Source organism: Elephantulus edwardii, unplaced genomic scaffold (genome assembly GCF_000299155.1).
Source record: "Elephantulus edwardii isolate Elephantulus edwardi_28Jun2011 unplaced genomic scaffold, EleEdw1.0 scaffold00006, whole genome shotgun sequence".
NCBI lineage: Eukaryota > Metazoa > Chordata > Mammalia > Macroscelidea > Macroscelididae > Elephantulus > Elephantulus edwardii.
In genome coordinates this window covers 27,326,757-27,353,416 of record NW_006399756.1, presented here as the reverse complement: position 1 = coordinate 27,353,416, position 26,660 = coordinate 27,326,757, and the positions used below count along the sequence as shown (strand labels likewise).

The following is a 26,660-nucleotide window of genomic DNA, read 5'->3' as shown; positions in this document are numbered from 1 at the left end:
CTCCTTTATGAAGGACTGACACCTCCTGACATGTCCAGAGTGTGAGATAAACTTTCACCACTCTTGCCTCTAAGGTGCACCCTGGATACACTTTCTCCAGGACATTTGGTTTGTTCTTTTTGTAGCTCATAGTATATTCAATACTTTTCACTGACACCACAATTTAAAGACATCTATTCTTCACTGATCTTCCAGATTCATCATCCAGCTTTCAGAAGCAATTGAAAATGCCATGACTTATGTCAAGTGCACCTTAGTCTTTAATCTGACATCTTTGCTCTTTAGCACTTTAGAGAGGATTTTCCCAATACAGTTTGTCTTGTGATTTCTTTGCTTTATCTGTTGTGTGCCATTGAGTTGGAACAGACTCATAGCTGACTCTTTCTTTCAAAGGCAGTAAATATCATGGGAAGAGATTGCCCGCCCTTTTCCCACAGAGCAGCTGGTGGATTAGAACTGTGTGCCTTTGAAATTACAGTGCAGTTTCTTACCACTAGGCCATGAGCCCGTTTTCCTTCCTTCCTTCCTTCCTCTCTCTCTCTCTCTCTCTCTTTCTTTCTTCTTTTGATTTCTTGACTGATATTCTCATGAGTGGTGATTGTGGAGCTAAGTAAAATGAAGACATTAACAACTTCAATCTTTTCTTCATTTATTATGATGTTGACCAAGGCCAAGGTGGGTGATTTTAATCTGTGACCCTCAGGCCTGGTTTAAATTGGGTTTTTTTGGTCAAACATTCTTCTAAGTGGTATAGCACTGGTCTGTGAATTGCTGTACAGAGGTAACTTGTGGTTGCTGTGATGCTAAACACTGTGACACTGATGTGTCAAATATGATAATGGTCACCCGTGGAGGACAGTGTTTGGTGGAGCTTCCCAATTAAAACAGGCTTGGAAGCAGGAGTGGCATCCACTTCCAAAATGACTTACCTCGGAAACTCTATGAACAGTGCTCAGTTCTTTTGTTCATAGGGTCACTGTGAGTTGTCTATGACTTGATGGCACTTAACAACAACAACAATTATGATATTACCTACTGGTCCAGTTGTGAGGATTTTTATTTTCTTGATATTGAGGAATAACCCATATTGAAGGCTGTTTGTTGTCTTGGGGCTTCTTCAGTGAATGCATTAAGCCTCGGTTCAGTCTACTGTATGACCTTTGGGAAACTTCTACAATTTACTAGACCTCTTTTGTCTACATCTGTAAAATGAATATGTTGCCTCTTTGCCTGGAGCCACAGACTCGCTCCACTCTTCAGAGATCTTGGAAGCTGTGATTCTGGTGGTTTCTCTTGGCCTGTGAATTGTTCCATATTTTGTCCTTCAGTTTCTGAGTCTGTTTCAGAATTTAAGTTCGGAGAAGCCAAATTTCATCCTTGGAATGAGAGTGTCCTAGAGCTGGTCCATGAAGAGCATGAATGAGAAGAAAAAAACACAAAACAACAACTTGATTAGGAAAGAGTTGAACCAGGTAATTCATCAGGGAAACCAAGATGGTGCCCTAGGGAGAAGAAGAACCTAAAAGAAGGAGTCAGGAGATAAGGAGATGGCAGGGAGATGAGGGAGGACTCTGGTGCGTCTGTTCACGGTCTCCCACCTTCATTTAAGTGCCATCTTGGTTGTGCCAACTTTCCCCACTGGAAAATAGCTAGACTTTGCCTCCACATAAAACTACCCCAATTACTTATTGGAGTAATTGCCCCCTTGTTTTCTGTTTGCCAAACAAGAAGATACCTTGCCATTTGCCCTTTTTCTGGATAGAGCATGAGTTTTGATGTCAGGTGGAAATCATGACACTGGGCACATAACAAAGTTCTGAGCCTCAGTTTCAAAGCCTGCCAAAGAATAAGAATAAAAATGAATAGGAATTAGGGGAGCTCTGGTGGCCTAGTGGCAAGGAGCTGCAACTACAATCCCAGAGGTGCATGGTTCGAATCCACCAGATGCTGTACCGGGGAAGGAGGAACAATCTCCTCCTGTACCAGTCAGATCTGATTTGACGGTACACGCACACAAAAATAATAAAATTTAAAAATTTTTAAAAAAATGAATAAGAATGAAGATAATCTTAACTCCTGAAGAAGGGATCCTGTGGAGGTTCTGCGAGATTATGGATGTGAAATACTTTGTATAGTACACACGGAACGTATTCAACAGATAAACTCTTCTGTGGATCTTATTTCTTGATCCTTATTTTTCCCATAGCTTTTCTTAAATATTTTCTAGTCCCCTTCTGCATCCTTTCCAAAACACGAGTAAAGAAAGGGAGGCAGATGATTGAGCAAGAGCTAAAAGAAAGTTATTCTTCGATCCCGGCACATTCCCGTGGGGATATACAATTGGCAGTTTCCTTGTCTACCTCCCTGATCAAGCCTTGATTTCTGAAGGATGGGCACTGGGGCTCATCCACCAGCTTCAACTCTGGTGCCTGATTCATAGTTGACAATATTCGGTGAATGCTTGAGCAATGAATGAATGAATGAATGAATGAATGGTGTTGATTGGTGATTTTTTAATTCCTTTTAGTGACATAATCCTTTTGTCAACTGGAATTTTTTTTAACATTTAAAAAAATTTATTTTGTTGGGTTTTTTTTGTGTGTGTACCGTCAAAATGGATCTGACTGGTACAGGAGGAGATTGCTCCTCCTTCTCCAGCAGAGCATCTGGTGGATTCGAACTGCACACCTCTGGGATTCAACTGGAATTTTAATGGCTACCTAAGTGAATAAAAAAGGTGAAGAGTTGAAGCTCGAGCTGATGCCTTATAGGGCTTCCTCCCTGTAGAGGCTCCAAACCTGGAGGATTTTGCTGGGAGAATCCTAACTGGCATAGAGTAATCCCCTCCATTGCTAGTTGATTCTAATTCATGTTGACCCTCCATTGAGTTTCCAAAGCTGTAAAGCTTAACACTAGAATGTCTCATCTTTCTCCTGTGGAGTGGATGGTGGATTTGAACCAGTGACCATTTGGTTAGCAGTCCAATGCAGAACCCACCAGGAGATGGCTCTGGACGTGCTGTGGGAGAAGGCCCCTCAGACATAGGATATTGCTGCTTCCTGTTCAAATTGGGAAAGTTATGTGTGGGAAGCACTGACAGACAGGAGCTGGCAAACCCCTTCAGATGGTGGTGCTGTGAAGACTGAGGGGCCCGTCCGGAGTCTCTGCGCCCAGACTCTGGGGCTCTTTGCTCCGTTCTCACTGGCCCAGGCTCTAGTGTCTGGAGTGAGGGACTCTGGTTTACTGCTTTCCATCCTGTCCCAGTCTCCACTTGGATTACCTTCTTACAATCCTGTCTCTGGAAAATTACAAGAATTCATTTCTATCTGTCAGATATTCCCTGGAAGCTGACTCTGTGAGGACCTCGGGCTGGACCTGAGTTCTGAGGCAATTCAGGAATAGGCAGACCCTGTGGAGGCCACCACTGGCTCCCTGGGGCCCTCTGGCCTTTTCCAAAGCATTCTCTATACTGAATGGCAGAGTGACACTTTAAAATGCAGGTCTGATCTTATCACCTTCCTGCTGCAATCTGTCCAGGGTCCCCTATAGGTCTCAGAAGAAGACTTGAATCCTTACCCTGCTCTTTCTAGTGTGTTCTTAGCCCATTTTGACTTGTCAGGCACCTCCTTGTTGTTTCTGCTCCAGTTGTGCCAGCCTTGCTTCTCTTGCCTTTTCGGCCACAGGACCTTTGCACATGCTGTACCCACTGTCTGGAACACTGTTTCCCCAGTGGACCTCCACAACACATGGGTGTGCCTACTTATTCTTCTGATCTTGTCTTCTCCATAGCTTTTCAGGAAAGCCTGTTCTCATCCCTAGAAGTTTGCTTTCTTTCAGGACATGTTTTGGGTGATAATCGTATGTTCTTTAGTGGGAGTACATCTGTTACATTCCAGACTGTATGTAAGCCACGAGAGCAGGGCCTGCCTGTTGTTCATCATAGCATTCCTTGTACACGACTTAGTGTCTGGCATGTAGTTGGTGCTAGGGAAATGTTGGTTGAGGTGGAATGAATTACTGAGACACACCCAGGAAAAATCAGAGCATCACTGCCTCTGTAGGGCAGGGAGAGAGGCACAGGGTCTCAGGAAAGAGGTAGGCTCACCAAAGGGGGACTTACTTTGCATGTGGGGTGCCATGAGGCTTCCCGGCAGTGGTTCCAGTGCTGAGGGGAATGAAAAGAGACATTCCAAGTGGGGAGAAGGCAGGAGCCCAGATGAGACAGAGGCTGATTCGTGGGAACTGGGTCATGGGAAGACCAAGGTGGCTGTTCGGGGAGAGATGGATGTGGAAGGCTCAGCATTAAAAGGCAGGCAAGACAAGGGGTGACCATGCTGCTGCAGGAAACAGCCCACAGCCTCTTTTTGCTTCAGTTTCCTCATCTGTACAATGAGCATAACAATACAGCCTTAGGACAGGGTGGCCGGATAGTTCATAGTGTGTTGCATTGCTAACTAAACAGCTGTGTCTCCAGCTGCTTTGTGGGGAAAAAGCTGAGCAGTTTCCTCCTGTTTACAGCCTGGAGGAGGGTGTCACTAGGAGTCGAACCTGACTCATTGGCAATAAGTGAGTGATATCTTATGACAAGGACTGAACAAATCGTGACATGGTTGGGACAATGCCCAGTGCATAGCAAGACCTCATCATTGTTTGCTGTTCCTAAGATAAGACCTAAGATGAACTGATGCCTTTGAATTGTACTGCTGGCAGAGAACATCTAATGTACCATGGTCTGCCAAAAGAACAACCAACTCTGTCTTGGAAAAAGTACAGCAGAGTCTTTTCTAGAAGAGAGAAGGGGAAGATGTCATTGCATGTACTTTGGGTAGGATGTCAGGAGGGACCCGTCCCTGCAGAAGGACACCATTCTTGGTACAGTCGGGGGCCATTGAAAATGAGGAAGACCCTCAACAAGATAGACTGACGCAGTGGCTGTCAACAGTGGGCTCCGATCCAGCACCAATTGTGAAGTTGGCGCAGGACTGGGGTGTGGTTTGTTCTGTGGTACATGGGGTCTCTGTGAGTCGGAACTGACTGGGCAGCACCTAACAACAGCAGCAGTAACAACATTATGATATTGAGCTGACGAAGGGATTTGGTTGATTTCCCCATCAGAATGACGTGGCCTCAAGCAGGTGAGCCACTGTGTACGCCAGGCAGTGTGTGTGCGCGTACCAGGCCCTGTGCACAGCCAGGTATGCGGGCGCCTTGTGTGGAAGCAGGCATCACGGCGTCTTTGGTCTGTAGAGAATTAGCACGCTGGGCTTTTGGCTGTGCCACCCAAGGCTGCCCTGGCTGATGACCCTCCTCAGGTCCTAATGTCTCCGCCCTTCTCCCCACCCTGCCAAGGCCCATGTAGCGATGGCAACAGCTGAGGGCTCAGGGCCCAGCACAGCCCCCTCACAGTGTCCCAGGCCTCTGAGGGCCATGTCATAGAGGCCTTTCTCACGGCTCCTTCCCATCCTCAGCTCTGCCTCACACCCAGACTTTGCCTAGGAACTCACTTTTCAGGCCCTTGGGGACAAGGACTGGGGCAGAGCAGGGCTAGGAGCAGGGCCTGGGAGGAGGGAGCTGTCTGTCATCCTGGGAGAGGTCTTTGTTCTGAGGGAAGCTTGCAATCTGCTGAGCAACCTCAGAACAATTCCTCAGCCTCTCAGAGCCTCCACTTTCTTTTCTGTTACAGAGATGGGTCAGTAGCCTTCCCACCCAAGAAATAGATCAGGCACTGCAGGTGCGGTGGCCGCCCGGTTAGGCTCAGGGTGTGGTCACTGGTCTTTAGGGGTGTGATTTAGGCTCCCAGTGGGCCTGCCTAGGACTAGAGGGTCCAGCCTACTCCATTGCCCACTTCCCTCTGCTTCTGACTTTTATCTGTCTCCCAGATGTGGAAACCTAGATTCTGAACCTCAAGATTACTTCAGTGTTAACATTTCAGAGTGTGTGTGTGTGTGTGTGTGTGTGTGTGTGTGTGCGCGCGTGCGCACGCACATGCATGACATGCGTCTGTGAGTGGTGCTAGGTGGCTGAGTGTGCATGACAGTGAATGTCTATTTGTGGGTGTGTAAAATGATGTGGTCTCAGTGTGTGGGTCTCTGTAGGTCAGGATGTATGTATATATGCGTGCATATAATTGAAGGGGCACTTTAGTGTAGGGGTTATTGTTATCTAGCATGGGGTCAGAATCCACCCATAGCTGAGCCCTCTGGTGGGTTTTCAGAGGCAGTTAATCACATGGGAGATTGCCCTTCTTTGTCCCGTGGAGCAACTGGTGGATTTGAACCACGTACTTATGAGATTGCAGTGCAACTTCTTGCTGATGGGCCACTTGGGTTCAAATCCCAGCCTTGGTGCTTTCTGGGTGGTGGTGGTTATATGTTGTTGAGTTGGATTCAACTCATAGCTGACCTTTGAATGGGTGTTCAGAGGCTATAAATCGCACAGGAGGAGATTACCCATCTTTCTCCCATGGAGCAGCTGTTGGATTTGAACTGTGAGCCTTGGGTTGGCAACGCAGCTCCATATGCTAAACCACCAGAGCTCCTTGCTTTCCAGATAGGTCTCAGTTTTCTCATCTGTAAAATAATAAAGGCACCTCTTGCAGCAGTGCTGGGCTTATTGTTCACTCACAGAGGACTAATGGAGTTAAGATACGAACGGAGTGAAAAGGTGCTCAAAAGAAGGGAGAAACTGTGCCAGCATTTTGTTAGTGCCATTGGCTGAACTATGTGCCCCTGAAGGCAGGACCACTGTCTGCTCTGTTTCCCTGCCCAGCCCTGGGTCTGTGTGTAGTAGGTGCGCAAAAGTCTGTGAGGAACAACTGTTGTCCGGGGCAGTTAAAGAGGCACATGTGTGTGTGTGTGTCACTTCCTCCGTGTGTGTGTGTGTGTGTGTGTGTGTGTGTGTGTGTGTGTGTGTCAGGGGATGAGGTTGTGATGGGGAATGCGTGCAGCCTGGATGTGTGTCTGTGTGTCTGCCTGTGGGTGTCTGCTGGGGCTGGGGCATCTCCAGTGCTTTCTGGAGCTGGCTATTTCAGGAAGCCTCCAGTCTCCTCCTCCTTATGTAAATAAACATGACAGATCCCGTTGCTTGTACCAGCGCGGAGCTGGGGGAGGCTGGGGTGGGTGGGAGCTGGGAGGCGGCGGTCGGAGGGGTGTGCGTGCGTGTGGGGCCGCCCCGTGGGCGGGAGCGCGGGAGGGGCCGCGGCTTGGCCCTGCCATGCCGGCCGCTGCCCGAGGGGGAAGAGAGGGGAACTGGCCGCAAGGGAGGCTCGGTGACGAGGCTGGCCTGCCACAAGGAGGTGGCCTCGCTGCTGGCTGCCCGAGATGGGGGGACAGATCACCCGGAGCTCCCTGCACGGTAAGGCCGCAGCTGATGCCCGGGGTCCGCGCCCCCTCCCCATGCTGGAGGACCACCTGGGGAGGCCAGGACGAGGGGCTGGGACAGAGGACTGTTCATCCTCTCCACCTCCTCTCTTCTTGATGGGCTGTGGGAGGGGACACCTTGGGGCAGCAGGATAGGGGGCAACAAAGGACTGGGGAGCCCAGGAGGGGGGACTGTCCCTGACAGCCTCAAGGAGGTCAAACAGCTGAGTGGCCTCAAGAAGGCTGTTTGTCCTCTCACCTCCCTGGGGTGCTGAGCTGCCCCAAGTGGGGTGTGAGCTCTTGAGTGTTTCTATCCCGTGTCCCCCTGCGGAGGCCAAGCAGTGGGACAGCTGAGGGACCTGTTTGTAGGGCTGGTGATGTGAGCCACAGAGGCCAGAGCTGTGTTCTGGAGGAGCCGCAGAGAGACTTATGGGCACATGTGTGTGTGAGCTTGCGTGTGTGTGTGAGCTTGCGTGTCTGCGTGTGTGCATCACAGGGATCTACGGGTGGGTACCTGTTCTGCCAGTGCACTGCACATGAGTGTGCAAGTGACAGTCCCCATATTGTCTGACTTCAGTTTCTCAGACAGTATGCTCTGACTAGGAGGCCAGAGACGCCAGACCCCTGGCTTCATGTCCGTTGTTAGACAGAGAGACAGCAGACAGGTGGGGGGTGGAGGGGAGCTGTGCCAGCTCACCTCCCGTTTGCAAGGTGCCTGCTCGTCCCTGTTCCTGCTGCCTCACCTCCCTCCCTCTAGCGCTGTGGTGTGTTTGCTTTCTGTGTTACGGGACAAGGCCTTATTGGAGGGGAGAGGAGAAAGGGTCTGACCTTGGAGAGCAGCAGTGCCAGGAAGGGGTGCATGTCAGTGGGGCCACCTTGAGGACCGACTGGTTCAATGGCTTGAGCAGCTGTAGCTGGCCCCTGCCCACACACCTATGACATGTTTTGGGAGCAACATGGCTAATGTGGTATCAGACCCAGAAGGGGAAGGCCTTCCTGGGGACTTGTTTTGTCAACACTGGGCCCTGGGAGCTGGATTCCTTTATAAATTGGTGGGTGCCAGACAGAATTAGCTGACCTTGGGGAGTCCCTGCAGCAACCCCCCCCCCCAATCATCTACTCTCCTTGGCAGGGTATTAGGGGATGGGTCAGGCTCCATCTGCTGAGTCCGGGCAGAGGAGCCTGGGAGTGGCCCAGGAAGGTTGACGGGTGGTAGATGAAGAGGGGGTAACGCCATGGCTGGAACTGGTGAACAGGTGAATTCTCCTTTCCAGGCTCAAGACTTTGGGGAGAAAAATGTGTAATTCAGAAGGATAAAGGCAGAGGAGGAGACATGGGAAAAGCAAACCATTGGTTCTCTTAAAAGGAAATGAATTTCATCCTGGATCGAGAGGACTAGCTCAGTGACAGATGGAAGGCCCTGGAAGACACTTAATCCGGAGCCAGGCCATGGGCAGTGCCAGTGGCCAGGCCTTGGCCTGAGACTCGAGCTGTGCTGACCTGAGCCGGGCCCTGCTTGTCCATGGGGCGGGAGCTCTTCCCGGGGCTCAGCCGTAGCAGGCCCTGTTGCCAGAGGGCCTGGAGCAGACTGGCATTTTCCGCTAGAGTCAGGCTTGGACAAGCCTGTGGCTTGGGCAGGACAGAGAGGCCCTCAGAGAGGGCTTAGGACATAGCATGCTGCCCACCATTTGTCTTGGACCGTGGGCTTCACAGGGGAGGAAGAGCCCGAGATCAGTGTATATGGCTGTTGGAAATTTGTGCCCTGGGTGCACGAACACAGGTGTGGTCAGACCCTCTCTCTGCCACTCTTTGTATGTAATGAGGGCATGTATCTTGCTGAGCCTCAGTTTTCTCATCTGTTAGTGGGGCTAATAACAGTACCCTATCATAGAACTGTTGTAAGGATTGAACGAGATGATATGAGTAGAGGGATCTCACAGGTGGGAATCAGGAGAGACTAGAAAGGGTCATCTCTCTCCCTTTCTTCCAGGGATAGGATAGCTTGGGGTTCACTGAGCATTCTAGGATGGACCTCCAGGACAGGTAGCTAGTAGAGGGTCATCAAATCCAGTCTCTGTGTGGGCTGCCGAGTCTGGTCAGGTCACTTCCTTTGAGTTGGCCCTGGATTCTGCCTCAGCTCACCACCGAGAGGAAGTGGGGGTTGAGGGTTTGGAAAGATGAGTTTGGAAAGGTCCAGCGCACGTGGTCCCAGAGCCTGAACCTTGCATGCGTGTCCTCACACAAGTCCACACACTTCTCACGGTCAGTGCACATGAGAGGCTCTGGCTTCCTCTTGGCCGGTGGTGCGTGGGAGGAAGTAGGAGGCGAAGGGCTTTGCTCCTTCCTAGGGCCTTCCGGGTTTTGGGTTGCTGAGTTAAAGTGAGAGGCGAGGGGGAGATGAAAAGATCTGACACAGGGCTCTGCGTGTAGGTTTTTGTAGTGTGTGTTTGCTGGGTTTCTGCTGGGTAATGGTTATGTGCCCATGTTTTGGATATGTCTCTGTGTTCTGTATGGTGTGTATCTATCTGCATCTGAGGGTTGTGCCATGGTGTCTGTTTCTCTATTTGAGGATTGTTTTGTGTGTGTGTGTGTGTGTTTGACATTTAACATCCTTGTTCTTTTGTGGGTATCTGCACGTTCTGCACCAGTGTGTGTGACTGTGTGTGTATGCTGATGGTGAGGACTGGGAGCTGCTTCTCTGGGAGTAGCCCATCAGAGAACCATGGGAGAAGTGAATGACCATTTGGAAAGTGGTTTTAGAAGTTACAGGCTTGATCTCTTTCGTCCAGCAGATTTTCAGAGCTGCTCCAAGTCTCTCATGCAGGGGTGTGTGTGTGTGTGTGTGTGTGTGTGTGTGTGTGTGTTTATGTGTGATGGGGTGGGGGCGAAGAATTACAAGCGAAGATTCCCTGGAATCTTTCCTTTTCTCTGCCCTCTCCTTTCTGTCCCTTCTCTGCCTCCCTCCAGGCCTAGGGGTTCCCTGCTGCTGATTCCTGAGGTCTTGTGTGTGAGTGACATACACGTATGCACTAGTTATGAGAGTAGAGACACAGCTCACTGCCAGACTGGTCCCTGGACTTTACAAACCTTAGCATTAGAGGATGTTGGGGTACAGGGGCCTGAGAGATTGGTTCTTGTTCTCCCTTTTCAAAAACGGAAGTGTGTTGACTCAGGGGAATGGCTGACTGGGCCACAGCTCAAAGGGGAAGCTAGCCCTGTCCCATTTTGCAGGTGACTTCCTGCTTCTGCTTCTGGGTTCCTTAATTCTCAGACAAACAGTAGGGTCAGAGGCAGCAAATGGTCTCAGGGGACCTGGGATTAGCCCCAGTGGGGCCTCCTATCTCCTGGCAGCAGCTCTGGAGGCTGAAGCCAGGGTGATCCCAGGAGGCTGAAAAATGTGTCTGTGTGTTGGTGTGTGCTCCCACCCACACCTCATGTGTGCCTGGGATTCTGGGAAGGTGGGTTAGGCTTATTCACCTCTTTATCTCCTGACTGTATGCCTGCCTCACATGAGTATACAGTAGGTGCTTGATGAATGGTCTGCAGACCTGTGTCTGGTTGGACCCCGTAGCAGTTGGAGCTGAAGGTGAACTAACTGAAGGGGGTGGAGCCCTTATGTCAGACCTGACTGGACACTGAGGTCAGGAAGGCTTAGAGATCAAAGGAAAGGGAAGGTGGGCACTCCTGGTGGACTTTTGAGTCCTGTTGTACTCTTACTTACTATCAGTGTAGCTTTGGGGACTAGTCTCTGTATCTGTTTTGGTCTCACTGTATGCTTCTGTAAATAGAGGGTGGTAAGAGTTCCTTGCTGTTGTTACAGGAAGGGTTAAATGAGCCAGTGGGCGTAAAGAGCATAGGAAGCAGTCTGCAAATGGGAGATGCTTTTCTGGATGTTGACGTGAAGGCTGCTCCAAGCACATGTGTGTGTTGGCATCTGTATGCACACTTATGCACCTGGCTCCCTCTAAGGACCACAGTTTTGTCCTCTGCACTCCCAGCCCTGGCTGCGGCCCTGGGATGAATGTTCCAGGCGCCTGTGCTCTCTCTGAGGCACCCTCATCATCTGTGTGTGTGCGCGCCTGTACTCACCGTGGTGTGGATTTGTGTTAGGGGACATATGACGGTGGCCTGTGTGGTATGTGGCTCCACGAGACTGAGTTTTGGCTGGGCTTTGTCTCATTCCCAGGCCTGAGGGGCTTTCAGGAAGGTGTGAGAGAACAGGGACAGGACTGAGCCCAGAATAGATATCTCTGAAATCCTCTTTTGGAATCTTGGGATGGGACACGGGGGAAGAGAGGAGAAGGAACTGTCCCTTTCCCAACAGAAAGGATGCTGGAGGGCACAGCTGTGTGCACATCGGGTACAAACATTGGATATTGGGATGTTGCAATCTGAGTGTGAGCAAGGAGGCTTGGTTGGAGGCTAACTTGGCTCTGAAGGTGGCCATCATGCTCACCCTCTACCACGCTCCTGCCCCACCTCCTCATGGTGACTTCGCTCCAGGGAACAGAAGGGTCTGCTGTCTGCATAACTAGGCACTCTGTGAGAGATGGCAGGGTGATAACCTGGTCCCTAAGCCCTGATTAGAAATGACAAAGTGATAAGCTCATGTGCTACAGAGGTCCCAGGAAAGTGACCTGGATGAAGTAAAGAGCTGTGTAGAGGAGAAGGACTGGATATACTGGTCAACTAAGCTGGGGCTTGCAGGGAGGGCTGTGAAGTGGCAGAAGATCCATTTAGAGCCCAGAGCTGATGATTATCAGTTATATGACTTTGGGTCAATCATTTACTTCCAAGAATATTTTCTTATCTGTAAAATAGGACTATTGATACTGTTGTAGTTATCGACTTCTGTGTAATAAATTTAATGGCTTGAAAAACAAGCATGTATTCACTCGTAGTTTCTATGAGTCAGGACTTAGCATGGCTTAGCTGGGTGCCTCTGGCTCAGTGACTTTTAGGAAATTGCAATCAAATTATTGGCTGGGGCTGTGGTCTCATGTGAAGGGTTGGCTGGAGGGAATTTATATTCTAGTGTGTTCATATGGTGAATGGCAGCCTTTGGTTTTGCCCCAAGGTACTTTCTTCAGGACTTCCTCCCTGCAATATTAGCTTAAAAGTTGGCTTTTCCTAGCTATTATGTTAGCTCCCTCTGGTCTCCAGCTACCTTAACTGCAGGCACATGGTCTTGCAAATTATCAACAGCTGTGAGACAGAAAGAGCATAAGAAAGAGAGTACTTTCCACACTGGGCAGCAAGACTTGAAGGAGGCTGGAGCAAGATCCTGGTGAGGTAAGACCCTGGTGACAAGGCCCTCATGATGGTGTTGGAGAGACTCTGGCATTGCTCTAGATAAACTGTGGCAAGGTGTAACCAGAGGAGCCCTGAGATAAAGGCCATGGTTAAAGGTTTTTCTGTTCCTGCAAGATGATGGAAGGAAAAACTTGATTATTGAAATGAAACCGGAGCCTGGACTTTGTCTCCCTCACTCTCCAACTTATTTCCCTAATAAACTCTATTCTTGATTCCACAGCTGTGAGTAAAACCTAAGTCAACTATGAATATCAAACCTGAATGATTGGTAGAAAGAGGTACAGGAGTGTGTGTGTGTGTGGGGGGGGTGGCATGTCTGACCAAGCAGCTGTCTTTTTGCTGCTATGATTATTATTGATGGGGACAGTTCCCCTTTATGAAGTGGGTAGAAGTCAGACCCAGCTACCCTCATGTTACTGCTCTTTTCACACTCCCAGTATGGTGCTCAGCTTCTCCCAGAGGAAGCAACTCAAGAGACAGCAAGAGATATATATAGTAGGCAAGATGGAAAACATAGGCTTTTTATGACCCAGCCTTGGAACTGGCATCCCATCTCATTTGCTACATTCTATTCATTAGAAGTTAGTTGTTAGCTTTTGCCCATATTCGAAGGAGAAAGAATCCAAAAAGGGCATGAATTCTAGGATTTAAGGATCTCTGAAGTCATCCTGGAGGCTGCTCCTACCTATGACTAGCTTCCAGGGAGTAGGAAGGGTGAGAAAAGTTGTGTCTGAAATGCTTCTGGTGCAGTGTCTGACAGAGAAAGAATAGAACTTCATGGTCTTCCTTCCCCCTTGTCTCTCGCAGGCAACCAAGGGGCTGTTGAAAGTGTGATTGATATATATATATATACACACACACATACATATATATATGTTGTTGTTGTTATGTGCCGTCAAGTCGCTTGCGACTCATAGCCACCCTATGTACAACAGCCCTAAACTCCGCTCTGTCCTGTGCCAATCACACTGTCTCTGACACACCCATCCCAATTTCCCCAGTCACTGAATCAATCCACCTCATAGAGGGCCTTCCCCTCCCGCGCTGTCCCTCCACGCTCCCAAGCATGATGTCCCTCTCCAAGGACCGGTCTCTCCTCACAACATGAATCTTTGCCTCCAAGGAGCCATCCGGTTTAACCCTTTTCCAGGATGAATCTATCTATCTATCTAAAAAATTCTGATTTGGATGGAAGCTTATAGAGCAAATTCATCTTCCATCTAGTGATTAGTTCATATTTTGGTTTTGTGACATTGGTTACAATCCCTACAGTGAAACACTTTCAGGGATGCCATGCTGTAGAGTGTACAGCTCTTTGAAGACAAAAAGAGAGCGGAACACCACTTGGCATGCCAGTTCCAGAGACATCCTTCTGTGGCTGCACACTTTCTTCATCCTCTCTCTTAGGTTTTCTTGAGGTAACCGTGACAGGAATGTCCTTTAGGAATTTAGGAACTTTATCCTTGGGAACCAAGAGGTACTTAGCCACTCATGTTATAAAAATAATACATGAAAACTTTGCTTTTCCTTCTTGCTGTCGCTCTGAATCGCCAAGCTCTGCTTGTATCACTTCACGATGATTATGCTCGGTTTCTTGGCACACTGAGGCACAGCAGTATTCTGGGCCAGGGTCATGTGGACCTTCTGCCCTTTCCAACTCTGGATCCCGCTGCTGCTGAAGGTAGATAGAACTTCTTTTGAACGTGTTGTATACTGTCAAGTTGGAACTGACTCATAGCGGACCTTCCAGTGGCTTTTTTCAGAAGCTGTGAATTGTGCAGGAGGAGATTGCCCGTCTTTCTCCCACAGAATAGCTGGTGGGTTTGAACTTCGTGCCTTTGGACTGGCCGCACAGCTCCTCCTTACCACTAAACCACCTGACCTCCCTGTGTTGGACGTGAAGGTGAAGGATATTTCACTTACCAGTAGACCACCATCTCTCCATTGTGTTCTTTTTCCTCAAGGGACTCACAGTTCACCAGATAGGTGGATAGAAAGAATCTGTCAACCTTTCCAGCCTGGAAGTTGCACTGCAGACAGAAAATGATCGGAGTGCTGTATTTTCAATTCTGAGGATGGTCCACTCCATCGGGTTAATGCAGGCCAGCAGTGGCTGCCTCAGGACATGTGGGCTCAGCTATGTGCCTGAACCAAGCTTTGCAGAAGGCTCCCTTGATGGACACTGTGTTGCTGGACAACCTGGAGGTCCACAGTGGCCCCCCTAGTTTGGTCTGGGTCACAGACAGGCTTCAGGGAGAAAGTAGCCTTTAAAAATCAAGGCCTGAATAAAGGACCAGTGTGACAAAGGCAGGTATATTGGTGGAGAGGAGAAAGATTCTTAGCAAAGACATTGGCTTGGGCCAAACACTAAAGGTAGAAAATAGGCGAGCAAGGTGGGTCTCTTCAAGGAACATTGAAATATTCATCCTTGAGGCTCTCTCTGTCACCCCACCCAGCCTGTTCTCCCCTCCTCCCCACCGGCACCATGTTCCTTCCCCCAGAGGGGCCCTGCTCAATTAGTAAATCTGAGCAAGCCCAAATCAGGGTCACCCCGGTATAATCCGGGATTAGGGCTTTGAGGGCCAGGTAAAACAGATGTGTCCAGCTTCTTACTGAGCTAATTGGATGAACTGGTCATTTCCTGTGGAGCTGGTGGTGGTGCTTTTATTGATACGAAGTTGAATAAACCTTGTATTGCAATCAGGCATTAAAACAATTCACAAAATTCTTGCCTATCTCTTGACATCTAAGTCCCCATAGCAGCCCTGGAGGGAGAGCAGGCAGCTATGACTATTCCCAGTTAACAAAGAAGGAAACCAAGGGCCAGAGAGGTGAAGCAACTTATCTAGCCTCACGCAGCAAGTATGTGTTTGGCCAGGGTTTATGAACAGTATCTCTAGACTCCAGGGGTCGTATTCTTTGTCCCACCCCATTGTCCAGTGAGGCCAACTTCACTCCCTGGAGAGGCAAATGATGGTGTCAGCTCAGATATTCAGGACCTTAGGTCAGAACTAGTGGCCCAGAGGGCTGAGGGGCCCTGAGCACAAAAGGTTTCAGCTGGGCCTTAAACCGTAGACGACACTTGGTGAAGCGCAGGTCAGACATGGGAAAGAAGATATAATGGACGGCTTGGGGCAGGAGGAGATAGCTTGAGCAAAGATGAGCAGATAGGAAAGCGTGATGTGATTTAATACCAACAGCAGCAACTGCTTACCAAGCTTCACATGCACCATCTCACTTCATTTTTAAAGGAATCTTCAGCAGATATCTGGAGGCTCCTGAATGTCTCGAGTTAGTGACAGAGCCCAGATTTGAACCTGTGGTGTGGTGAGCTAGGTGCTGGGCTGGAGATTTGAATTTTTCACTCTGACTGTGTGAGAACTTAACTTCGAGGGTCTGTATCAGGCCACCAGGGGATGTGTGTCCCATCTGCCAAGCCTGGTGGGAGCAGTCTCGTTTCTTTCTTTGACAGCCCAGCTGAGCCCACCCTGGACTCTTTCAGCATGGTTCTGGGGCAGAGCTTAGTGGGGGCTTTGGGGAGTCCCACTGGAAGCAGCTGGAGTCCAGGCGTCTCCTCTGGGACCCCACTGAGAGGCAGGAATGTGATCGGAGCTGGCTGAGGAGTCACCCTGAGGGCTAGCTAGTCTTGTGTCTGGCAGCTCATAAATGCCCAGAAGGAATGGGGGGGGGGTGTATGTGTATTTTTGAGTGTGTGTGTTTTCCATTGTGGTGACAGCAGCCTTGATTGAGGGGTGTGCCCCCACTCTTGCTCCCGAGAAGCTTGTAAAGCCGTCACTAATGGGGGCCCTCTCTGGGAGCTCTTTAGGGTGCCAGGTGGCTGGCACAGGACCATTTTTTTTTAATTTGTGCTTTTTTGTTTTGTTTTATTTAAATTTATTATTAATTTCAGTAAAAATTTACAGAGACTTTGGATTTCCATTCATTCATTGTTGCACTTTTCTCCCCTCCCGACCCTCCCCCCTAGTACACTACCATCTTGGAAAAGTAAAAGAAAAATTCTTTCATTGTTTTACAAACCCTCCCCCAGGTCCACTCCACCATGTAGCCTCTGCTCTAGACTCCGGCACAGGACCATTTACCACGAATGGGTGGTGCGGCCCGCAGACTCAGCATCCCCAGGCCCTTTGCTCTCCTCTCCCCGAGCCTGAATGCCCAGCCGTCCTCCCCACATCTTTACCCTACTCCCAGGTCCTGTGCGCTAGGGATATGAGTTAGAAGCTGTGTCCTAATGGTAGACTTCTCCGCTCACTTGTGGGAGACACAGGTGGAGTTCCTGGCCAGATCACCTCACAACTAGCACCACTCCTCTGTCAGTGTTGCTCTGATGTTGCATAGGCTTCCACTGAGCTTCCAGTCTCAGACAGACAGACTACAAAGAAAGGCCCAGAGGTCTCCTTCCAAAAGCCAGTCAACAAAACCCCTGTGGATTACTGTTGTTAGGGGCTGTCGAGTATGACCCACAGCGACCCTATGAACAGCAGACCTGAACCGCGTCCTATCCTGTGCCATCCTCACACTTCCTGACATTGCAGAGGTCACTGGGTCAATCCACCTGGTTGAGGGTCATCCTCTCCTTCATTAACCCTCTGCCTTCACCAGCAGTTATGTCTCTCTCAAGGAATAGCCCCTCCTACCAGCATGCCTGAAGTATATGAGGCAAAGCTTTACCATCTTTGCCTACACAGAGCATTCTGGCTGCACTTTCTCCAAGACATACTTGTTTGTTCTTTTTGGCAGTCCATGAGATGTTCGTTGCTCTTCTCCAGCACCACAGCTCAAAGCGTCAATTTGTCTCAATCATGGTGGATGAGGTAGCCTTCTGTTCTGTTGTGGACCAGGTCTCCAGGAATTGAGGTCGGGACTTAGTTCAAATCAAGGAAATCAGTGGTCACAGACTTGTGTGTAAGTACACGCAAGTCCTTGCTTACTTTGCTTACTGGGTTCCCCATCCCCGATTGTCGTTATGTGCCATCGAGTCGACTATGACTCCTAGGCACCCTGTGAACAATGGCTCTGAACATTGCTCTGTCTTGAGCCAACCTCACGATCTCCGACACTCCTGAGCCCACTGCCACAGCAATCCATCTCATGTGCCGGTCTATCTCATCTGGGGTCTTCCAAGAGAGTGCCGCAACCTTCTACCCTTCCAAGCGTGATGTCTCTTGCCAAGGACTGGTCCCTTCTGACAACATGCCCAGTAAGGAATGTAACTATGAAAAGAGGCTTTGAGGCTGTAGAAGGGTGCTGTGGGAGAGAAAGTTGCTGGCTGCACCTAGAAGCAGAATCACTGATGTAGTGAAAAATACCGTGCAGTTGTTCACTACTGAGTGGACAGAAGTGAGTCATCACAAGTAAGCCCAGGCTGACCTTGCTTATGGAGGAATCTTGACCCTGACTTGCGGGTCAGCCACTAACAGCAATGACCAAAGTTTCATATCCACTAATACAGTCAAGATCAAGGACATTTTAATCACCAGGTCCTTTTTTTTTGCAGTCAAATTCTTCCCTTCTCCAAGCCCCTGGGAAGCACACTGTCACACAAATGGAAGCATACAGTATGACAGTCTTCTGACTCTTATTACCTTCGCTTAGTATAAATAATGCTTTTGGGATTCGCCCATGTCGCTGGGTGTTTCACTGGCTGTGTTCCTTTACTCTTGCTGTCTAGTATTTCATCCTCACAGTGGTTGCTCTGTTGGAGCTCATCAGTGCAGCTGCTGTGTCAACCCATTTCTTTAAGGGTCGTCTTTTATACTGACCTTCGATGAGCATGATGTTCTTCTCCAGGGTCTGGTCCCTGCTGATATCCAGAGTACATGAAATGAGTCTCATCATCCTTCCTTCTAAGAAGCATTCTGTCTGTGCTCCTCTTAAGAGAAAGATGCCCCTTCTTTTCAGGATTCATGGTATATTCAATATTCTTTACCACTACCATAAGTCAAATGCATCAACTCTTTGGTCTTTGTATTTATTGTCTAGCTTTTTGGATGCAAATGGAGTGATTGAAAAGACTTATCACTTGGGTGAGGTGCACCTTAGTCCTCAAAGTGACATCGTTGAGGTGAGGCGGGCTGCAGACCTGACAGTTCGACAGTGAGTCTAGTCAGAGGTGATCCTCTGGCCCTAAGAGCCCCGCTCCTGTCCTCCCGGGCCCAGTGGAACTGGGTGGCGTCAGCGACCTAGCTCCGAGGGGCACTGATGCCTCTAGTATGGCATCATGCCGGGCACGGTGACAGCCCTGTGAGGTCGTGGCCGTGGTGCTTGGTAGCAGCAGAGCCTGGCAAGGTCTGCTCATGGTGCCATCACAATGCCATCGCTGGGCAGGAAGGCCAGATGGGCTGAGTTCTACACTTGATCTTAGCAAAAGGGCGGAGAAGCGAGATGGGCTGACCCTCTTTTAGACTCAGATTTGCCCAGTTTCCAGGCATTATTTTTTTTAAGACCTCATAAAAGCCCTTAAAATCAGACAGCAAATGGTGTGTGTGTTTATCATGAACTGCATGAATTCCCAGAGCAGTGGGTTCACCAGCGCAGGCGCATGGCTCTTGGGATTGTGATTCTACTTGTTGACGTGATCTGGGTGGCTTCCTCGGAACTTACTTCGTGTGTTTTCACCCAATAATACAAACCATTCTTCAGCACTTTTGCACAGACATGTATGTTTGTTCTGTACATCTTTGGTTTTATTCTTTGGAAGCCATGGAGACAACAACGTACAAGAGGATTTTGAGGAAAACATGCTGCTTTTACTTATAAGAGACATAGTATTAAAAAGGGAACCTAACAACCTCTAAGAAGAGCTGAGAGTGGAATATATCCCTCGGGCTGAGTGTCCCTGCGCTGACAATTGAGAGCTGGGAGAAAGAAAAAAATTGTGATGCTGGAGATTGCACAAGAAAGTAAGAAGCAAGAGAGCTCTGGTGGCCTAGTGGCAAGAAGCTGCCCTGCAATTTCTGAGGTACGCGGTTTGACTCCACCAAATGCTCTGCTGGAGAAAGAGGGGCAGTCTCCTCCTATACTAGTCAGATCTGATTTGATGGTATACACAAAAATAATAAAATAAAAAAATATTTTAAAAAAGAAGCAGCAGCAAGTGCAGCTAAGAACTATCAGAGAACAACCAGGAGACTGGCAGAGGCTTACCCACGTGAGAGCAAGTTTATTGTCTACAAGAAGGCTTGCTGATGGAGTAGGGTGACTCTGGGTGTGGCTAAAGGACTTGGTAACCTTTGCCCAAGTAGGACAAAGGTCAGGCCCAAGAGGACTGAGGAGCTGAGCTGAGGGGTCAAGGTCCAGGAAGACACCTGCTCATGGGTGTGGCTAAAAAGCTCTCCTAATCAAAGATCTGTATTCTGAGTCATTCCTGATCCTGAGTTATATACCCTGTTACTTCCCTGAAAATCCCCATATTTGTGAATACAGTCTGTGAGTTCCTGTGTAGGCATTGCAAAGAATTACCAAACCCAGGAGAGGAGTGGAGTGTGCCCTGGACAGGACAGTTAGTGTTAGAATTGGTGAAAAAGTTGAAGTGAGGAGATGTGTCCGACCTCTCTGACTTACAGCACTCAGCTATGAGATGAAGTTAATGGTGATTTTCCTCTTCACCTTGTGAAGTTAGAGGATATCAGATCCCACCCCCCCCAGAGGCCACTTTTACAATAGAGAATCTAGAAACAACCAAAAAAGTGACATCGTTGCTCCTTAGCACTTTAAAAAGTCTTTGCAAGGACTGGACAGCATTTGATGGTGGTTATACATGTGGTTGCCCTGAGTGGGAATTGACCTTAGGGTCCCTGATGACGACAACAACAACAAAAACAACAACAACTGGATTTTATTGTATAGCTGGAGTACATTTTGTTACTCACTCACCAGCTAAGGGACACTTGAGTTGTTTCCAGTGTTGGGACTGTTAGGAAGCTGCTGTACACTTGCATGTGGGTCACTGTTTGGCTGGAGGTGTCAGTTCTTGTGGGGAAATGTCCAGTGGTGGATTGCAACATCGTATGATTGGGAGGGACCGACCTGCCAAACCACTCCCTGCATTGGCTGTGCCACTTTACATCCCACCAGCAATGTATGAGCTGAGAACCTGGTTTTCCTTTCAGTGGAGACAATAGACTAGAATCGAAGGCCACGTGTCCCTCAGCATGTGACAGGAGGGGCTTCTAGCTGCATGTGAGTGAACAGTTTTTAAATAAGTACAAGTGTTCAGGTCTTTCATTCATAGGGTCGCTGTGAGTCATCTACGACTCGACGGCATTTAACAACAGTGACAATTTGTTTTCCTTCTTAAGTTTTGTTGTTGAGAATACATGTGCGTACCATGCACAGATTCGGCTGTTTCTTCACATGCTCTTCACCGGCACTGGTGACATTCTCCTCGTGGTACAGCCATGCTCACCCTCCTTTTGAGTTGTTCCTCCTCCATTAACACAGACTCACTGACCCCTAAAGGTCATAATGACTACAATGTCATGTGAGTTAAGGAAATGTGTTCAGCACATCAAACCTTCCTATATGTTGTTGTTGTTGTTAATGGCTCATGACCTTGGTCCTGATTTCCTGGATTTGGCTCCCAGTTTTCCTTCTTGCTGACTGTGTGATCTAGGGCAGGCCACTTAATCTGAGGCTCAGACTCCCCATGGGTAAAGTGAGATGCTCTGCTGGTAAGAAGCTGAGCTACAGTCCCAAAGGCATGTGGTTTGAATCCACTAGCCGCTCTGCAAGAGAAGGATGAACAATCTCGCGCAGGTGGCTTACTGCCTCTGAGAACTATGTCAGGTATGAGTCTGTTCCAACTTGATGGTACACGACAATATCCCGTAGGGAGTTCTGGTGGGTTTGTGGTAAGGAGCTGTGCTGACAACCCAAAGGGAGGCTGTTCAAATGCACCAGCTGCTCTACGGAAAAAAAGATGGACAGTCTCCTCTTGTGAGACGTACTGTCTGTGAGAACCTGCTGGAGAGTCAGCGAGGAGTCAATTCCAACTCAGCGGTACCTAACAACAGCAGTGTCCCCTCCTCTGGGCATGTTTTCATGAGGGTCCAGGCCCAGCAGAAGAATATCAGGCTCGAGAAAGTAGAGAGTCATTGGCAGAGGAAGGCTGTCAATAAGACAGGTTGATACAGTGACTGCCGTGATGGCATGGCGGAGGGTGGGCAGACGGCTCAGGGTTGCTATGAGACAGCTGACCTGAAGGCACTTAGCAGCAACAACAGGTGCATAAGCTTCCTCTAAGTGGGGTGTGGGAAAGCCTGTGTGAAACAGTTCAGAGCCTCGCAAGTGGAAATGCTTGATAAATGAATGATTGCAGTTATTCTTGGGTGTTTCTTATGTTGTGGATGTTGTTGGATGCCGCTGAGTACAACTCACAGCGACCCTATGAACAGCCATCCTGAAACCTGCCCTCTCCTGGGCCGTCCTCACCATCTCTGCAACACAAGAGCCTTTTCGTGAAGACAGTGTCAGTCCATCTCCTGGGGGATCTTCCTTGCCTTCGCTGACTCTCCAATTTTTCAAGCTATTCCCTTTCCAAGGAATAGCCCTGTTTAGCTACATTGTCCAAAGTGTGAAAGACGAAGCTTCGTCATCCTTGCCTCCAGGAGCACTCTGGCCGCACCCTTTCCAGCATGTATCTATTTCTTCTCTTGTTGTTTTATGTAGCTATGTAGGTTGTATGTGTGTGTGTGTGTGTTGTGTACCATAGAGTCAGAACTGACCCATACCTGACCCACTGGTGGGTTTTCAGAGGCAGTTAATTGCACGGGAGGAGATTGCCCATCTTTCTCCTGCGGAGCAGCTGGTAGCCTTGAACTGTGTGCCTTCAAGATTGTAGTGCAGTTTCTTTCCACTACATCTGTTAAGTGTGCTTCCCTGGGTTTGGCCCATATGATTACCTTTGTGTATTTATGTGTGCATCTGTGTGAGTGTATTGTCCCTCCAGAGGCCAGGATCCCCATAACCCCCTTCTCCCTCTGCTCAGCTATCAGCCAGCATGACTGGGACAGTTCTGGTCCATCCTACCCATATCCCCTCAAACTTGGAACTGACAGGAGTCTGGACTCTGGGAAGGAATGGATTCAGAGATTAGCCTACGGGAATAGTCCTTCTGTGGCCTGGATCTCTGGCCTCTGAGTTTCTCTTCTACCGCATTGGCCCAGAGCCTGAACCTTTGCCAAGATCCCAGGACCTCAGCAGGAAAGGCCTATGAAGAGGAGAAAGCTTATTGAAAGGGGGCTGAAGCCTTTGGATTCTCAGTGGGTGCTATGAAAGGCAGGCTGTAATCAACTTCCAGGCCTGGAGTTATTATTTTTTTTTTAATCCTAATTCAATGACCTAGCGGACAGAAAGTCATGCTCCCAAGCCAAAGGTGGGTGACTCTACTCTGCAGCCCTAGGGCCTGCCCTTAATTGTTTTTGGTGAAACATCCTTCTGGATCGTGGAACCCTGGTCTGTCCACTTGCCATACAGAGGTAACTTGTGGTTGCTGTGAAGCCAAACACTGTGACCACTGATGAGTCAAATGCGAGAATGGTTACCCATGGTGGACAGTGTTTGGTGGAGCTCCCCAATTAAAACAAGTTGGAAGCAGGAATGGCATCCACTTCCGTAATAGCTTGCCTCTGGAAACCCTATGAACCTGGAGAAAAGACAAAAGTTATACAGTTGTCCAGGTCTTTTGTTCATAGGGTCGTTATGAGTCACCTACAACTCAACGGCACTTAACAACAACAACACAATTCATTGAAGTATCATTGACATGCACTAAACTGTACGTATTTAAAGTGTACAGTTTGCTCACTTTTGACGTATGCAACACTTGTGAAACCATCACAACAATCAGATCATGAACATGTCCACCAAACCGACCTTCCTTCAAGCCCCTTCTTTCTCCCTCTCTCCCCTCTCTCCCCCCATGATTTCCAGGCAACTGCCAACCGACTTTTTACCACTATGGTTTAGTTTCTATTTTCTAGAATTTCTAAAGCTGGGACTGCCTGAGAAGTGAGGAAGGGGTTTTGAAGATAAGAGTTAGTTGTTGATCTCTCCCTACTGCTTGTTGATCTCTCCCTACTGTCTGTGACTTTTGCTTTGAGATTCGCCCACTTTTATGTGCATAACAATAGTTGATCCTGTCTCCCATTGAGTTGCCCTTGGACTGCTCTGGTGGTGTCCTCCAGGGTGAGTGGTGCTGCTAACGTGCCAGCCATTCCTTGGGAGAAAGATGGGTCCTTGCCTTTGGTGCTGTTTTCACCCTCAACACCCCACTGGAGAGGGAGCTGTGAATTGGTCCCCACTGTACAGCAAATGAGTTTTTTCAAGTAGTCCATTGTATAACGCTTGACCACAATTAGTCATCCATTCGCCCAGCAGGTACCTTTCATCTCCTTCATCTCCGCATATGTATGTATTTTTAAATGTGTAATGTTACTTTTCTTCAGCAACTGCTTTTTGGAAAGCAAAAGTCATAGTGTGTCTGAAGTTGGCCTGACTCCAAGGGCACATGACTTCTGCAGCCAGCACACACTCAGCCCTCTGCCCTTTCTTAAAAACCTCCACTGCCCTGAAATCCATCAGCTTCTTCCAGGGAGCCTTCCTAGACTACTAGCTTTCCTCTATCCAAGTCCCCACTGCAGGATAGCAGGAAGTCTCTCTCTGAGCAACATTAGGGCTTTTGTCCCTTCATGCTGAACCACCCAGTAGGCAGAGCTGCAAGAAACAGAGAAGCCAGGAGACCCGGGTGACTTATGGGGCTGATTGTGGGCTGTGAAGATTACTTCTGGGGCCCTTTGTGGAAGGAAGAACCAAACATGCAAAGTGATGCAAAGCAATACAAACGGAATTTGGGCCAGGCTGTTTGTTCCCAGGGCCCCTCCCTCCCTCTCTTCCTGGGGTCCTTTGTGGAAACTTCCTACCTCTAGGCAAGCCCATCCCAGAAGTCTGTGCATTGTTAGCTTCCTGCCTTGCAGGGACCAGATTTTAAACATCCCAGAAGGTATCTGTCACATTTTGGGCCTTCCTATCCATTGCCTCTCTGTCCCCGTCTTTTCTATTCTTCTTCTCTTCTCTCAAGATGATAAGAGCGGCCAGAGGCTCCCCTTCCTGGTAGATAGAACTCAGGTCTTGGGGAAGTAAGTACCTCACCACGTGAACTCTCAGTCCCTGAGAAGTGATATCTGCAAGGCCACCCAGCCAGTTAGGGACAGAAGGAAGCCACTTAACACCCAGGTGAGGGTTCTTTACTCTTCCTGCTCTGACTCCTGGATGCACTTGTCAATCATTTTCTCCTGAACCAAGACCTGTACTCTTTCCTATTTTACAGTAGTAAAGGTATCTGGGGAGTCCCTTGATGGTGCAAATGATGAATGCTCGTGGCTACTAACCAAAGGTTGGAAGTTCAAATCCCAGAGGGGCCTTAAAGGCTTGGTGGTCTGCTTCTGGAAAATCGGTGATTGAAAACTCTATGCAGCACGGTTTTACTCTGGCACACACGAGGTTGCCATGAGTCAAAGTTGACAGCAGCTGGTTGATCTGTCTGCAGAGGAAGTTCCACATTTCTCCAGACACAAGTCCTTGAGACAAATCTGAGTCAGAAGTCTGGGCGACTGTGTTCAAAAGGCTGAAGTCACTGGCAATGTACAGCGAGAAGGAAGTATGGGAGTGGAAGAGGGAAGGCGTGGTCCTGGGCTGATGCTGCAGAAACTAGACCTGTCCATCTTCTTGGTATCTCCAAGATCCTGTGTTCACTGTAGCTCCAGGCAGCCCCAAAGTCACGTGTCCACTGCAGGGAACTTCTTCAGTCCAGCTCCAGCATCTCTTCGTCCTCCAGGAAACCTTCCTGAGAAGTGATTTCTTGTGGTCCCTTTCCACTGTGATTTTTTAGCAATATTTTATTATGCTTTTAATGAAGATTGGCATGATAGTTTAGGTTCCTATTCAACAGTTTGTATAAAGTTGCTCAGGTCCATCAGTTACAGCCTTCACAATGTGTGAACATGCTCACTGTCTCTGTCGTGGTCATTCTGCATCTGCTGTGGCTGTCTTGTAGTGTGATATTCTCCATGCTTTAGCTATCTTCCTGGACTGTTGGCATCTGGAGAACAGGATCCATGTATACGTCATACCTATATCTCCAGTGCCTCACACAGGGCCTGGTATTCAGCAGATAGACAATGACTGTTTATTGGATACAATAAGTGAATAAATAATGGCAGTAGAGAGTGACAGTCAATGGTGTTGGACAGTGATAATACATGATGATTTATTATGATCAGGATGCTGGAAGGCCATGGATGGTAGCTGATGCTTGCAGGAGGTTTTGAGTGAAAGATATTGGTAGACGGTGGTTCTGAGAAGTAGCGAGTGAAGTATGATAGTAGATATTGATGACGGGAGGTGGTGGATGAAGGATGGTGGCAGATGGTGGTGGGAGAAGTGCTGGCTGAAGGGTGAAAGTAGATGATAATGGGTAAAGTATAATACTAGAAAGTGGTGATGGGAATGGTGGGTGAAGGACAGTAGTAGGTTGTGGTGGGAGGTGGTGGATGAAAGGCGAATGGAGGTAGATGATAGTGGTAGGAGGAGGTGGGTGAAGATAGATGGTGGTGAGAGGTGGTGGTGAAGGTAGATGGTGGTGGAAAGAGGTGGGTGAAGGTAGATGGTGGTGGGAGGAGGTGGGTGAAGGGTGCAGGTAGATGGTGGTGGGAGGTGGTGGGTGAAGGTAGATGGTGATGGGACATGGTGGGTGCAGGTAGATGGTGGTGGGAGGTGGTGGGTGAAGGTAGATGGTGATGGGAGGTGGTGGGTGAAGGTAGATGGTGGTGGGAGGAGGTGGGTGAAGGTAGATGGTGGTGGGAGGAGGTGCGTGAAAGTAGATGGTGGTGGGAGGAGGTGGGTGCAGGTAGATGGTGGTGGGAGGAGGTGGGTGCAGGTAGATGGTGGTGGGAGGAGGTGGGTGCAGGTAGA

The 26,660-nt window shown here is 48.9% G+C and overlaps 1 protein-coding gene across 1 annotated transcript in view; it reads left to right on the top strand.

The window, feature by feature from the left end:
• The window catches only part of NEURL1 (neuralized E3 ubiquitin protein ligase 1), an 87,267-nt gene that overhangs the window by 39,520 nt on the left and 21,087 nt on the right, over window positions 1-26,660 (top strand). The gene's annotated exons all lie outside the window — the stretch shown is intronic.